General features: G+C 36.5%; 1 pseudogene; it reads right to left on the bottom strand.

Moving 5' to 3' along the window:
• Nucleotides 1-11,849: 11,849 nt before the first annotated feature.
• LOC107614248 (conglutin pseudogene) lies at nucleotides 11,850-12,662 on the bottom strand (annotated as a pseudogene).
• Nucleotides 12,663-14,822: the final 2,160 nt, after the last annotated feature.

The raw sequence follows: 14,822 nt of genomic DNA, 5'->3' as shown, positions 1-14,822 counted from the left end.
AATATGAATATTATAAAGAGTCGGTTTCGTGATCGTAAGGGAAATGAATTTTAAATGATTGTTTGGTAACATATATATAAAGAGAGATATTTGATTATATTGACAATGAAAAATTATTCCATTTTTTAAAATATGAAACTTAGAATAGTCGAATTCTAAAGTGTATATTTCACTATTTAAATTAGCATTTTAGTATTTTAATTTATTAGTTAGAAATTTTGAAAATTAATTATATTTTACAATTGTAGAATATAATTATAAAAATTAGGTTTAATTATTCTGTTAATTTTAACTTTATGAAAATTTTATTTAAATCCTTATAATTTAAAAATTTATCATTAAGTTGAGTTAAATAAAAATCTTCAATTAGGTTTTTTTTAATATTTTTAATGTTTGTTTTTTTATTTAATATAAGATAAATTATAAAATATTTTAAGAACAAAATATTTTAGGATTAGAGTATATTTTAAGATGACAAATATAAGGATTTAATTATAAACTTTTAGACTATAAGAACTTAACTAAAAAATAATAAAGTATAAGAGCTAATAAAGTACTTAAACATTGTGCTCTGTTTCTAGGGTTGTCGTCTTGCTTTGCTCTGCTAGGGTTAGGACAAATCCTAACTGTGAGTTTTATTTTTTACTTTTGTGAGTGACTTTGTTTCAATGCCGCCTCTCCGAAGCGTGGCACATGTGCAATAGAAGAAGAAGAGAATGAGGTATTAAAGCTTAAGGATGAGGACGTTCAGGAGAGTATTGAGAAGTGCAATAGGAGTTTCATTGGGAGGTTGTTGGCGGATCGAAAATTTAATGTTGGAACGTTGGAGGCAGCTTTCTATGTAATATGTAGGCAACCAGAAGGCCTTCGGATGATGAACCATGGGAAAAACTTATTCTAGTTCTTTTTCAACAGCAAAATGGATATTCTTAGGGTAGAAAAAGGAGGATCATGGTTGTTTAAAAACTATATTCTGCATCTCAAATGTTGGAAAAGGATAGTTCAATTGATGAGAAAGAATTCTCTTGCATTTTGATATGGATCCAGTTATGGAGTTTATCGAAAAAATATAAAAGTAAAGGACTCGTCAAGAGGATTGGAGGATCGTTAAATTAATTTATGAATATGTGTAACACCCTACCATACAGAGTCTTATGCTTAAGTCATAATTCAGAGATGGCAAGGTATTACGACCTCTAAAACAAAAATTTAGTACGTATAGTAGTATGAATAATTGATTATAGCTAGGAGCCTTTGTAGAAAAAGGGGGTAAACAAAAACCGTAACTCGAACGCGCAACACTCCGATCGATAACGTAACGAGCAAAGGATAAGCTAACGCAAGATCATATCTATATAAGGAGTGTCAAAAACGGGAATATCAAGACTCAAAATCCGGCTGCGAAGATAACCGGTCCGAGCATAATAATATATACATATAATAAAATAAGGAAACCCCAAAGGGACACAAATACAGAAAACCTATTCTCCAAAAATCCCCTCTGGAAGGAGTCATCACAGTTTGTATTATTTAATGGAGATAAAAGTATCTAAACAAGATATATAAACCAAACAGAGTCCCAAGAACAAAGGATCTTCGCTAATCCAGAAGTCTCCAGCATGCCTCAACGAGAAGCCTCGCGTCCTGCATCTGAAAACCACAAAATCCGCATGGGTGAGAACCAGAGGTCCCCAGCACGGTAACAGCTTCCACATATATAATACATAATAATAGAGGAAAGCCGAAGGCAATCCTAGAACTTCCTCCAGGTAATATCAAAGCTTATAAACAAGCTAAACCGTAAGTGGCAACTGACTAAAGATCCTTCATTCTAACTAATACTTCCCTTTCCAATTCCTTCAGACCTCCCAACCACCAGCAGGAGTATAATATAGCAAACACAGTTATATCAGACAAGAGATTTACAAATAGGAACAGATAAGGCAATTAGGCAGTTAGCAAGTAATATGCAGTCAATAGGCAATCTCAAACAATTCATGTAGTATGCTTATGATGCATGCCTGTCCCTAGTGGCTGATGATATCATCTGTCGGTTATAGAGCCAACCCGACAAGTCCTGGTAGCTAACCATTGGACTGTCCCTCTGTCGTGCATCCCCAACTCGAGTTATACTCGTTATAAACTTGATCACAAACATGATCCATATCCATCACCCTCACTGGTGAATATTTCGGGGGCGAGCTCATCCGGGTCTTTCACAGTGCCCGGCCACACTTACGACATAGGGTCAACAGAGTCTCGAGCCTCCACCTGGAGCACGTGGTGGCTAGCCACTGCTTCCTCCCAGGGATCTCGTGCCTCTGATAGTGGAAGTGCAAATCTCAATTATCAATAATTCAGCATAAGCATGCATGAATTCTCATCCATGGATCAACATCCATATCAGCCATCTGGCTCGCGGTTCAGTCCAAAACCAGCCAATATTCATATTATACACAGCCTTTCCGGCTCACGGTTAAATCCATAACCAGCCGTTTCATTAGCAATTATAGCCTTTCGGCCCATGGCATAACAAGCACTTCCACCACCATCCTCCGCATCTCACATAATCATCTTGATCCTCATTGATCATTCATTTTTCCCTTGCTTCACTCGCAAGTTACCTCATTCACTAGCCCCTTTTTAATAGCTAGGCATGTCATAATGATTTAAGACATAAATGGTGAGATCGGAGGCTTAGAAGTATGAGATTTGGCTTTTAAAACTCAAAAATCAACTTTGGGATGAAAACAGGGCCACGCGTACGCGCACTCCACGCGCACGCGTGGATGGCCTCAAAAACTCATCGACGCGCAAGCGTCATGCACGCTAACGCGTGGATTAAAGATTTGCCAATCGACGCGCACGCGCCAACCACGCGTACGCGCGGGTGTTCTCGTGCCCCAGGCACAACACTGGCACAGTTCTGGCATAACTCTCTGGAAAATGGCTGGGCATTGGGTGCAGCACAATCGGCGCGCCCGCGCACATCACGCGCACGCGTGGATGGCGCTTTCTGGAAGATCGGCGCGTACGCGCCAGGTGCGCCCACGCGCAAGGGGTCATTCTGCTAAAAATTTTCTAAGTTAAAAGCTGCAGAATTCACAGATTTAAACCCCAATCTTCCAACGGACATAACTTCCTCATTTTAAATTGTTTTTCACCCGTTCTTTGAACGGCATGGACATCCCGGATCCAATTTCATTTCTAAACAGATTTGGTACAAAACGGAGATCCGTAGTCCAAGTTATGTCCCGCCAAAGTGTGCCCAAAAACCATATTTTCATACAAAACCGCAAAGTGCCAATTTCAAAACAAGCCATTTCCAACTCTTTTCAAAACCAATCAAAACATGCCAAGTTCATCCCTTTTCTTTGAAATCAATCAAAATATATCAAATTCAACATCAAGCCTCCTCAACTCACACATTGACACATTACCACAAATTACCAAAATCACTATCTCATCATTTTACCCCACTTCACCCAAGTGGCTCAAACTCAAACACATTGACATATCATATACTATTCCTCATGCCAATTCTCAACAACACCAATTCCAATAAATTATTATTGTACACAATCACCATCATACTCACCATCAACATGGTTCAACCCACAATTCAACCATAACCAATCATCAAGTATATATCACAACATGCATATTTCTCATACATCATACCACTAAGGCATTAATAATCATCATCACTTATATGACCACATCATATATCTCAATCATTCAACAACATCAACAATTCAATGCCTATCTTAGGGCCTCTAGCCTAAGTATTTCCTACCACATTACATATTAGATACGGGAAACCGAAACCATACCTTAGCCGATTTTCCCAAGCTCCCCCGGAGCACTTCCAAACCACTTATCCACAAGCTCTCAAGGCCTCAACACCTCCAAGAACAGATTTTTCACCACCAAACCCTTTCCAAGCTTTTCAAAGTCACCAATCAAGCTCCAATACCCACACATACACAACCTAAGCCACAACCATCATACCCATACACAACATCTCAAAACCCAAACATCATAGAACAACAAAATCACACTAGGGTTGAGAATCTTACCACACCCAAGGTCCAAGGAGACAAGATTAACCTTCTCCTTCAAGAGAGTTGGGTCCTATAACATCAAAGAACTCAAAATCTCAACATTTTACCCATGAAACTCGAAAATAAGGGCTGGAATTTCGAACAGAAACACGTGGCTTACCTCAAGATTAGTTGTATGGGTTTTGTAGAGCTCTCCGCGGTGAACGCGTGGCCGCAAACGGAGCGGCAATCGGAGCTCTAGATCAAAAGTTATGGTGGTTTGAAGATCAAGTGAGAGATAGAGGTTTGAGAGAGTGTTCTTCCCCCATTTCCTCTCTTTTTCAGCGTGTTTGGTGTTGTGTGAGGAGAGAGAGAGTGCTGAAAACTAGGGTTTTGGTTTAGTTATGTTGGGCCAAGGGCCCACTTTGGGTCCGGTTGGCCCGGTTTGGCCCGTTCGGTCAAATCTTGGTCCGATTTCTATAAAATTGGTACCGAAATTCTCGTCTCAATCTCCTCTATCACATTTAGCCATAAAAATAACATTTTTGGCTTTCTAGAATAAATTCTCATTTATGGGTTAATTAGCCGTTAATTAACCGGATCTTACAATATGGACTTATTTGTGATGAGGAGAAAGGAATATCGTATTACTAAGGTACTGGTGCAACTTGATTTTAGCAAATCTTTGCGTAGAATTATGAAGATTTCAAGCAATAATAACCAGATTTTGGAGGTGCAACTCAAATATGAGAAAATTGACAATTTCTGCCACTATTATATATGGAGGAATTGGACATGAAATCAGAGCTTGCAATGGTTATTTGGAGGATTCAGTAGCAGAAAAAATAGAGGAGGAAGGATGGGGACATGGCTTAGAGCGGATCAATTTAGTCGAAGAGTTGAAGAAGACAAGGAGAATAACAAACCAAATCATAATTCCAGCATTGACACACGAGATCCTAGATACAAAAAACCAACTTCGGTATGCTTCATACAAGGTTTTGCCAATCTTTCAGTAAATGATAGGAGCTCGCAAGCTAGGGTAGAAGAAGAGAAAGTCCAAAATATGAATAAGGCACTGCTGCTAAGCGATTCAGGGAAAGCAAAATCTAAAGCTAGAGGAGTTTTAGAGGAAATAAGGAGAGGAAAATGGAAAGGAAAAGATCAGTCTTATCATAATAAATCATTTGGGGTCTTTTCAATTGGGGTGTGTGAGGGAATAAGGGGAGTTTTGGAGAAGAAGAAGATGAATTTGAAGAAATTAGCTGGGAGAGGGCAGAATTACAAACCTATGACGGGTGCTAAATGAATTACTACGGAGGTGGAAGAAAATTCAGCAACCAAGAAGCAGTGTTTGATGGATGGTAAGACAGATACAATGGGGGAGGGTGCCACCCAAAATTGGACACCCAAGGAGGTATGAAGATGTTGTGGTGGAACTATCGGAGTTTGAAAAAACCCCTGACAGTTCACAACATTCAAGGGATTCATAAATTCTATTTTTTCGAGGTGTTATTTTTGTGCGAAAGTAAAAATAACACATTAAATGTGGAAGGGGTTCTAAGGAGAGTAGGATTTAAACCAGTTTACACGATGGATCCTATTAGTCAATCTGGAGGTTTAGCATTGGCATGGAAGGAGGGAGTAAGTATTCAGGTTTTAAATCATGAGAATTTTCTGATTCACTTTGAGCTAGAGATTCAGCAAAGTAACTTGAGGTGGGGGGGTTTTAGAGGTCTATTTGCACATGGATGAAGCTATTAGGGAAGAACAATACTCAAAGCTACTACAAATAATTGAGAATGGTGGAGACCAGATTATGATTATGGGAGACTTTAATGCTATTAAAGCTTACCATGAGAAGGAAGGGGACAGACCAAAATTAGCACCATCTATAAAAAAATTTCAGTGACTTCATTAATATAGGAGGGCTGGTGGATTTGGATTACGAAGTTGATAAGTTCACATAGTCAAATAGACAATTTGGTGACAATTTTATCAAAAAATGGTTGGATAGAGTGTTGGTGTCAATGCAACAGAGGGCAGAATTTTCAAATGGCTATGTTATGCACCTAGAAGAAATGGGTTTGGATCACAAACCACTCCTCATTGATTCAAATAGGGAGGTGAGGAGAACGAAGAGAAGATTCTGATTTTCAGAGAGATGGTGTGAGAATGAAGAGGTGGTGGAATTAATTAAGCATACTTGGGCGCTAGGCATTAGGGGTTCACCTATGTTTAGATTGGTTGGGAAGCTCAATGAAACTAGACACTGCATAGTGGAGTGGCAGCAAAATTCTTCTTTTAATTCCAAAAAGAAAATTCAGGAAATTAGAGAAAGAATAACAGGGGAGGTAGTTAAGGGCAATCAAGCAAATGGAGCAACTATAAGGATATAGGAGGCTGAATTAAAAGTTACACTTGAACTAGAAGAAAGATATTGGAAGAAAAAATATTGAGTCCAGTGGCTGAAATTGGGAGATCGCAATACAAAATTTTTTTATTCCAAATTTTAAACTAGAAGTAGAAGAAATAAAGTGTAAGAGTTAGAAGATGTAGAAGGGAATGTAGCCACCAGGTTGAAGGCATTGCATCCACTGCACAATGGTACTTTAAATAGCTCTTTACAATTAGTAACCCAAGAGATCCGACAACGGAAATTGAGAGTATTCCAACAAAAATTAATGCTACTACCAACTGTGCATTAACTAGACCAATCACAAAAAAAGAAGTGAAAGCTACAGTTTTTTTTATCAATGCCTTTTTAGCCCCAGAAAAAGATGAATTCACTGCTAAATTCTTTCATTTTTTCTGAAAAACGGTTAAAGGAAATCTTCTTCAGGGGGCTAGAAGTTTTTTCTTGGGGGTAAAATTTTGAAATCATTTAATCACACTCATATTTGCTTTATTCCGAAGGTTCCAAATGCAAAATCTATGAAACAGATTCGACCTATAAGCTTGAGTAGTATTTTTTATAAAGTCTTATCAAAGATTATGGTGCACAAGCTTCAATTTGTGATGAATAGAATCATAAGTGACATACAGAGTACTTTTATTAAAGGGGCGATTGATTAGTGATAATGTTTTAATTGCTCATGAATTTATGCATTTTTTGAAGAATAAGAGATACGGTAATTATGAATTAATGCTGAAACTAGACACGAGTAAGGCGTATGACAGGGTAGAGTGGAGTTTTGTTTGGGAGGTTATGAGGAGGTTGGATTTTTGTAAGAGATAGATGGAATGTAATCAGGAACTGGTGATAACGGTTTCATACTCTATTACTGTAGATGGTCAGCCTCATTGTTTCTTTAAGTCATGTAGATGGTTGCGTCAAGGTGACCCTCTTTTCCCCTATCTATTTTTATTTTGCGTAGAGGGATTGTCCCATCTACTCTATAGAGGAGAACAGAGACTAGAGATTACAGGTTTAAGACTCAACCCACGGTGTCCTAAAGTCAGTCATCTATTTTTCGCAGATGACTCAATTCTATTCAACAAAGCTACAGAATAAGGGTGTCAAAATTTGCTTCGGATCCTATAGGTTTATGAAGATATTAGTGGTCAAACAGTGAATTTGGATAAATTCTCAATATTTTTCAGTAGAAATACCTCTGTGAACATTCGTGATCATCTATCTCACATCTTACATGTTCCTCACATTGGCAACCAGAACAAGTATCTTGGGTTACCAGTGTTAATTTAGATATCTAAGAGAGCTACATGTTTGTATATCAAGGATAAAGTGTCACAGAAACTACAGCACTAGAAGAAGGCTTTGCTATCCTCAAGCGGCCAAGAAGTATTAATAAAGGTGGTTGCAACGGCAGTTCCAATCTATACTCTGAGTTGTTTTAAACTACCAGAGACGCTGGTTGATGAAATTCAAAAGCTCATGCTCCAACTTTGGTGGGACAACAAGACTCGGAGAGAAGGATGCAATGGATAGGACGGAGAATTTCTTGTAGACCTAAATCTCAAGGGGGTCTTAACTTCAAAGATCTTAAAGCCTTTAACCTTGCAATGCTAGCAAAGTAAGGGTGGAGACCGATAACTAAACTACACTCTCTAATTTATAAGGTGTACAAGAGTAAATTTTTTTCAAATTTTTTAAAGGTGGAGGCCGGAAACAACCTCTCTTGGGGCTAGCGAAGTATTTTGGAGGGTTAGAAAGTGTTAGAAAAAAAATCCTATGGCAAATAGGTCGAGATAGCACCGTTAGGATTCAGGAAGACCTATAGTTAAGAGACTTTCAAGTAATTACTCCTAATCCTAATACAACAGAGGGTCGAAGACTAGAATAGGTCTCAGATTTGATGCTACCGGACAACACATAGAACCAATCACTAATTCGAGAGACATTCAATTCAGCCATTACAAACGCTATTATAAATTCAACAATTTACCAAGAGGAGGATAGAATTACCTGGATGAAGAAAAAATCTGGGACATATACAGTAACTTCTGGTTATGGTGTGGTTTTTCAATTCTTTCAGCCTTCAATAGATTTTCTTCTAGAACACTGCAGAAAGAAATAATTATGGATAGCCATTTGGAACCTCAATTGTCAACCAAAGATTAAAAATTTAATGTGGAAAGTAATGCACAAAGGTTTACCTGTGAACCAGAAATTGGGACAAAGAATTCAATCAGTGGTACTGATTTGTCCAAGATGTCACAGTGAAGAATAATCGGTCTTCCATTGTCTCTGGACGTGCCCTAATGCGGTTGAAGCTTGGCATGCAAGTGGCCTCCCTGTTCCATCTCTCACGGAACTCCCATGACAATGGTGGTTGAAATTGCTTGAACGGTTCAGTGACAGTAACGGAAAAAAAAAAGAGGAACTTGGTAGCTATTGTAACTTGGTTGAAGTGGAAGGCTAGGAATGCAGTTATTTTTTTAAGGAAAACAAGTCCTCCCTCCTAGTTGCGGAAGAAGCTCACAGGGTCTTCAATGAAATACAACATTGAAGATGTATCTCTCTCTATTGAAACCGTTACTCTTCTTCTTGTTATCTAATTTATTTTTACTGGTGGAATATTTCCAATACTACTCTTTGTTTGTTGTCAAAATATGGATTGTGAATTTCATTTCTAGTGCAATAAAATCACTTTTATCTTAGAAAAAAAATATAAGTACTTAAACAAAAAATTATTATTATTTTATATATATTTTGTCTCTACTGTCAAAATTTTCTGCTTCTGCTTTTTCTTCTGTTTCTGTTATTTTTTTTTATTTTATTGTTGTTGTATGTTGATTTTGTTGTTGAATTTGATGTTGTTTCTGAATTTGAATAATGTGTTATTGTTGGTGTTGTGTATTGTGTTCTTGAATCTGATTATTGGTATTTGGTGGGAGTAAGGGAGATGGTGGTGGTGGTAAAGGTGGTGGTGGTGGAGGATATTTTTATTCGTAAAAAGTCAAAAAGAAAATTTTAATACCAAAAATAATATTGGGGACGAATTTGATTTTGACCCTAAACCTTAGGGACCAAAACAATTCTTATCCCTTTGATAAATTAGAAGAGAGAAAGAGAGAGAGAAAAGTGAAGGTTCAGAAGAGGAGAAAAATGACTTCTTCTCATTTAAAAAAAATTGAAATGAATAAAAAAAACTAAAACTAATTATTTGATGGTTATGCTTTATGTATTTCTTATGTACTCCTATTATAATTAATTACAACGAACATTAAATTAATAAAAAATGATCTAAGTCACCCTCCCACAAGCTATAATTATATAAATCTAACTATCCTAGTTTGCAAACATTAGTAGAAAAAAGATTCGGTGACAGAATTTTGGTAAGAAAATTAACAAATTGTCAAGTAATAGAATGATAAACTTTTGAAGTGGTTATCATTTCAACCTAGGAACTCATCAGTCTCTTAAAACCCATAGCTCTCGCTCAAGCGTGATGGAGTCCATGGCACGCTCGTTGGGGATATTGGCGCCTCACTAGTGGAGAAGACTATCCATGAGCGTAGTTTTGGGGATTCGCCATGGGTTCTGGTTCTAATTGAGCGGGAATTTTGCCGCTCAAATTCGCCGCTAAAAAATCAAATTAAGAAATCCGTTAAAAAAAAAATCCTAAATTTAAAACTAAAAAAAAATTGCGCTAAAAAATCAAGCCTTATACTCCAATTCATAAGCTGCGACACCGCAACCTCCTATTTCCTCCCCTGCTGTGACTTCTCTCTTGTGCCACTGCCGCTGCCACACATCGCGTTCTACCCCACGACTCGCGCCCTACTCTTGGTGTTTTACTTGTTGACGGTGCTGCTGCCCCCAGTTGCACAACTGTAGCACACCGCCCCGTGGAAGTGACGCCTCCACCACGAAAAGACACTCAAAATGCCTCGTTAGTTACGACACACGAAGGCCGCAGTTTGCGCCAATGCGCTGCGCAACACACCAGCCATGAAGAATGAGTGATCATCTGCAACCAACTATGACCTGCTCTCGCCGTGAACGGCGCAGAATGCAACACGCACGGTCACTCCCTTCATCGCCTCGCACAAGAACGCCACGACCTCCCCTTCCATCATCTTCTTGGTTTTTGATAATTCTTTTTATTAGTTTTAAATATTTATTTCTCTTAGGTTTAGGATGTTTTCTTATGTTTTGCATGTTTATTCTTTTTGAGTTTTAGATGTTTTTTTAAATAGTGTTAGATGTTTCTTTTTTAGGTTTAGGATGTTTTTTTTTTTCAAAAATTTTAGTTGTCTCATTTTGTAAGGTTTTGAATTTTTTAAAATGATTTTAAATATCTCGTTTTTGTTAAGTTTTGGATTTTTTTTATTACGTTTTAGATATTTCTTTTTATAACGATGTTCTTTTTCTTCTTCTTCTTATAGGTTTTTGATGATTGTTTTCACTTCTTTTAGATGTTTTTTTCTCCTAAATTTCGAACGTGTCTTTTTATTATATATTTTAGATGTTTTTATATGTATCTTTTTTTTTTGGAGGATTTATTTTTAATAGTCTTAAATATTTCTTTCTTTAATTTTTGGATATTCTTTTTTCAATATTTTTGAATATTTTATTTTGTTTGGTTTTTTTTTTAATTATTTTAAATTTTTTTATTAGATTTTAGATGTTTCTTTTTATTACGTTTTAAATATTTTTTATTAAATTTTAAATATTCTTTTTATAATGATTTTAAATATTTATTTTTATTTATTTTCAGATGTTTGTTTTAAATATTTTTTTTCATTTGCTTTCGATGTTTTTTTATGATAATTTAAATTTATGTGTCTTCAAAAAAAATTTTAAAAAAATTGCTAATTGGCTGCACCCGACTAACCAGCAAAGTTGTTAAACGCAATCGTTAACTTTTAGAGTGCTAATTCGGTCACTATAGCATGCATAGTCTTCAGTAATGCCCCATATCAAACACCAAAATGACATTTTAGTGAACAAAACTTGGTTTTTGCCAACAATCGCGTGTCGAGAAAAACATTTTTTTTTTTTTTTTTGGTTATACAGAGAAACATGCTTTCAAAACTAAACTAAAACAGAAAGACAAACGCTTGGACAGTACAAAATGAACTAGCCCATAACTTATATCGATTCATTGGAATGTATTAGGCAGTTTAGGCACATACACAAGTTATTTTGCACTCAATGTTCTAATTTCTACTCTCCTCATTGGAATGTTCTATTTTGCAAGCTTCATGCTTAACTTATAGAATAATACCTAGTTAGTTTATGCTTAAAAAGTTGTCCCCTTTTCTTCCATTCTAAATTTTGATAATTTAAACTTTTCAATTTAAATTGAATAAAATAACATATTAGTTAAACGCCATATGTAATTGCAAAAGAAACAAGATTATTATTCCATCCACATGTTTACAACTCTTTTACATTATCAAAAGCACAGGCAATGCCATAAAAGCACATTTTAAAGTGCCCCATATAACTTCGCCACAGACAATACGATCACCACTACATAAAATGGTGATGATCTTTATTGCTACCAAAACACCATAGACATAGAAATAGCTTGTAAAAAAGCTATTTATTATTATCATTGTTATTTCTCTTGTTGGGTAAGCAAATTAAAACGCAAAGTGCTAGTCTGTTTAGTAGGGCGTGCGGCTACTAAGGTCGCAACGGCTTGGTGACCTGAACCCGCAGTTCTGGGGCAAGTTCCTGAGCTCCCTCTCCATCTGATGCAACTGGCTCCTGTCCTGCTGGAACCTAAAGCTCTGGTTCTGGAGGATCTGTTGAAGTGCCTGGCACATGCACCTTTGGTTATTCTGGAACCGGTTGAGCTCGTTGCAGCACCTTTGCTCTTGATCTTCGTCAGATTCGCCGGGTCGTCGTCCTCTGGATCCCCGTTGGCTGTACGGGTACTCGTCTTGCTCTTGCTCTTGCTCTTGCTCCACCCTTTGCCTTATGTGTTCCTCACAGGGCCTCAGGTTTGCCCTCTGCAACTGCCTCTGGCACTGGTCATCCCCTCTGCTCGGTGCGTCCCATCTCAACCCTCTGGACCCTCGATCGGGATCCCATCTTGTCGCGGAGGCTACGACAAGAAGGGCGCCCAGGAGGGCTACTAGGATGCTGAGCTTGACCATTATTGAAGAATATGATGATTGAGATGTGTGTGTGTGTTTTTTCGAATGTGAGTTGGGTGTTGAAGGTGCATGGTGGTATTTATAGGATAAATGGGATATTGCATGTGTGGTACGTGGAAGGGGAAAGAGGGTTGGGTGGCTAAGTTTGCTTCATTTATTGCTTTTATGCTTCCACGTCTCACTGCTCGTTCATGCGTTTTTGTTTGGTTATTACTACACATGCCAGCAGCAGGCTTCAATTCGCCGCATTTTGTTGGTGAATAATTGTTCAGATGTATGACTTTTATGATCGGACTTTGTTAGCTCGAGTTTTTGTGAACAATAGCTTTTAAAATTGTCTAATAAAATAAAAGAAAAAATATAGGTAAACAATGAAAATATTAAATAATGTAAATAATAGATATATCAAATGTTCATTTTATTAGTATACGGATGGTTATTTTAATGGTGGTTGTTCATATTGTTCAATAAAGTCATTGTCCCCTTAGCATTCTTCAAAATAAAAATACATTACACTTTAAATTATTCACCTAAATCTTAATATTAGGATAATTATCTATAGTGAATTAAACATTCAATATATTCATTACTTAGTATTTTTATTGTCTACGTGTACCTTTTCTTTTCTTTATGATTTTAATCTCTTAAATTTAAAATTTTTTATATTAATTTTCAAGATTTTTTGGACACTATATTGTAAATAAGCAAATAAAGTGTTGAGCTCACTTTGATTTATCACATTGGATACAGAGGTCGTTTTATTTTGATATTTAAATAAGATAAAAACAAAAAAACGATAATAGTTTATATGATGTGCTAATTATTTTATTTTTGAATTTTTAAAACGACTTTATTTTTAGGAAAACTACCAAAATTACTCATGAAATTTTCGAACGCTGACAAAAGTACCCATAAACTAAGGAAATTAACGCTGTATCCATGAAAGATGGGTTCCTTATAACAAAAGTATCCAAATCCTAATTTTTTGTTGATTTTTTAATAAAATTCCTAAACTACCCCATCCTAACTCCATTTTACCGTCACTCCCTCTCTTCTCTTCTTCCTCTCTCCTCACAGAGTCACAGAAACTCTCCTCCTACCTCCTCATTGCCGTCCGCCAACCACCTACTCCATTACCGCCAATCTCTTCCCCTCTCTCTGCTTCTTCCTCTCACTATTAAGGTGACTACAACACCTTTATTGCACATCTGTGACCCAACCTGAGGAGAATGCTGCCGTAGCGCGCCTGTTGCAGCCGAGGAGAACGTCGTTGTGGCGTATCTGACCCAACCGAGGAGAACACTGTCGTCACACACCTGAGAAGAGAGAGGAGTCATGGTACTCTTGCATGCAGAAAGCGGGTTCGGTAAAGAGAAATCAGAGAAGAAAGGGAGGCGGCACTGTGGATGGAGGTTCTACCATTGACAATGTTACAGTCGGGCGGCGAAGAAAAATGTATTTCTTTTTTTTTTTTAAATATTTTTATTTTATTTTTCTTTTTTTCAGAAATTGATTTAGTTACCACTAAAATGATACTGTTCTATTTTTTTTAAATCTGCTTCTATTTTTTATGAAGGCTGAAATTGATTTACAGAAAATTCAGTTGATGGCTACTTCTACTTCTGATTTTTGCTGAAATAAATTTTAAATTGGATGAATGGATTTGTTGATTTTTTATGGTTGATGGCTTTTTCTATTTCTAGTTTTGCTAAAGTGAATTGAAATTGGATGAATGGAATTGAAAATTTTTATGTTTTGAGTATTTTTTGGTGTTTGATTAATTTGGTTTGGGTATGGATTATAAACTTATGAGTGAATCGGTTGAGGTTCGATCCTCTACCACCACCACTACCATTGATTTCGGTCTAGTTTGTTGTAGGAGTAGTTTTGGACTCCATGGCAAGAGTTGGTGCAAATTGAGTTATGAAAAGTTAAAAAAGTGAGTTGAGGTTGAGTGTAGGATAGTTTAGGAATTTTATTAAAAAATCAACAAAAAAATAGGATTTGGATACTTTTGTCATACGAACCCATCTTTTATAGATACAGCGTTAATTTTCTTAGTTTATGGGTACTTTTGTCAGCGTTCGTAAATTTTATGGGTATTTTTAATAGTTTTTTCTTATTTTTATCTTTGATTAAGTGCCAAAATAAAATAATATCATTTGGCCATGTATCTAGCATAATAAATTAAACCTATCTTAATAT

Source organism: Arachis ipaensis, chromosome B8 (assembly GCF_059453495.1).
Source record: "Arachis ipaensis isolate K30076 ecotype BB chromosome B8, ASM5945349v1, whole genome shotgun sequence".
Taxonomy (NCBI): Eukaryota; Viridiplantae; Streptophyta; class Magnoliopsida; order Fabales; family Fabaceae; genus Arachis; species Arachis ipaensis.
The sequence above is the reverse complement of the archived record's forward strand: the minus strand, read 5'-3'. Positions and strand labels throughout refer to the sequence as shown.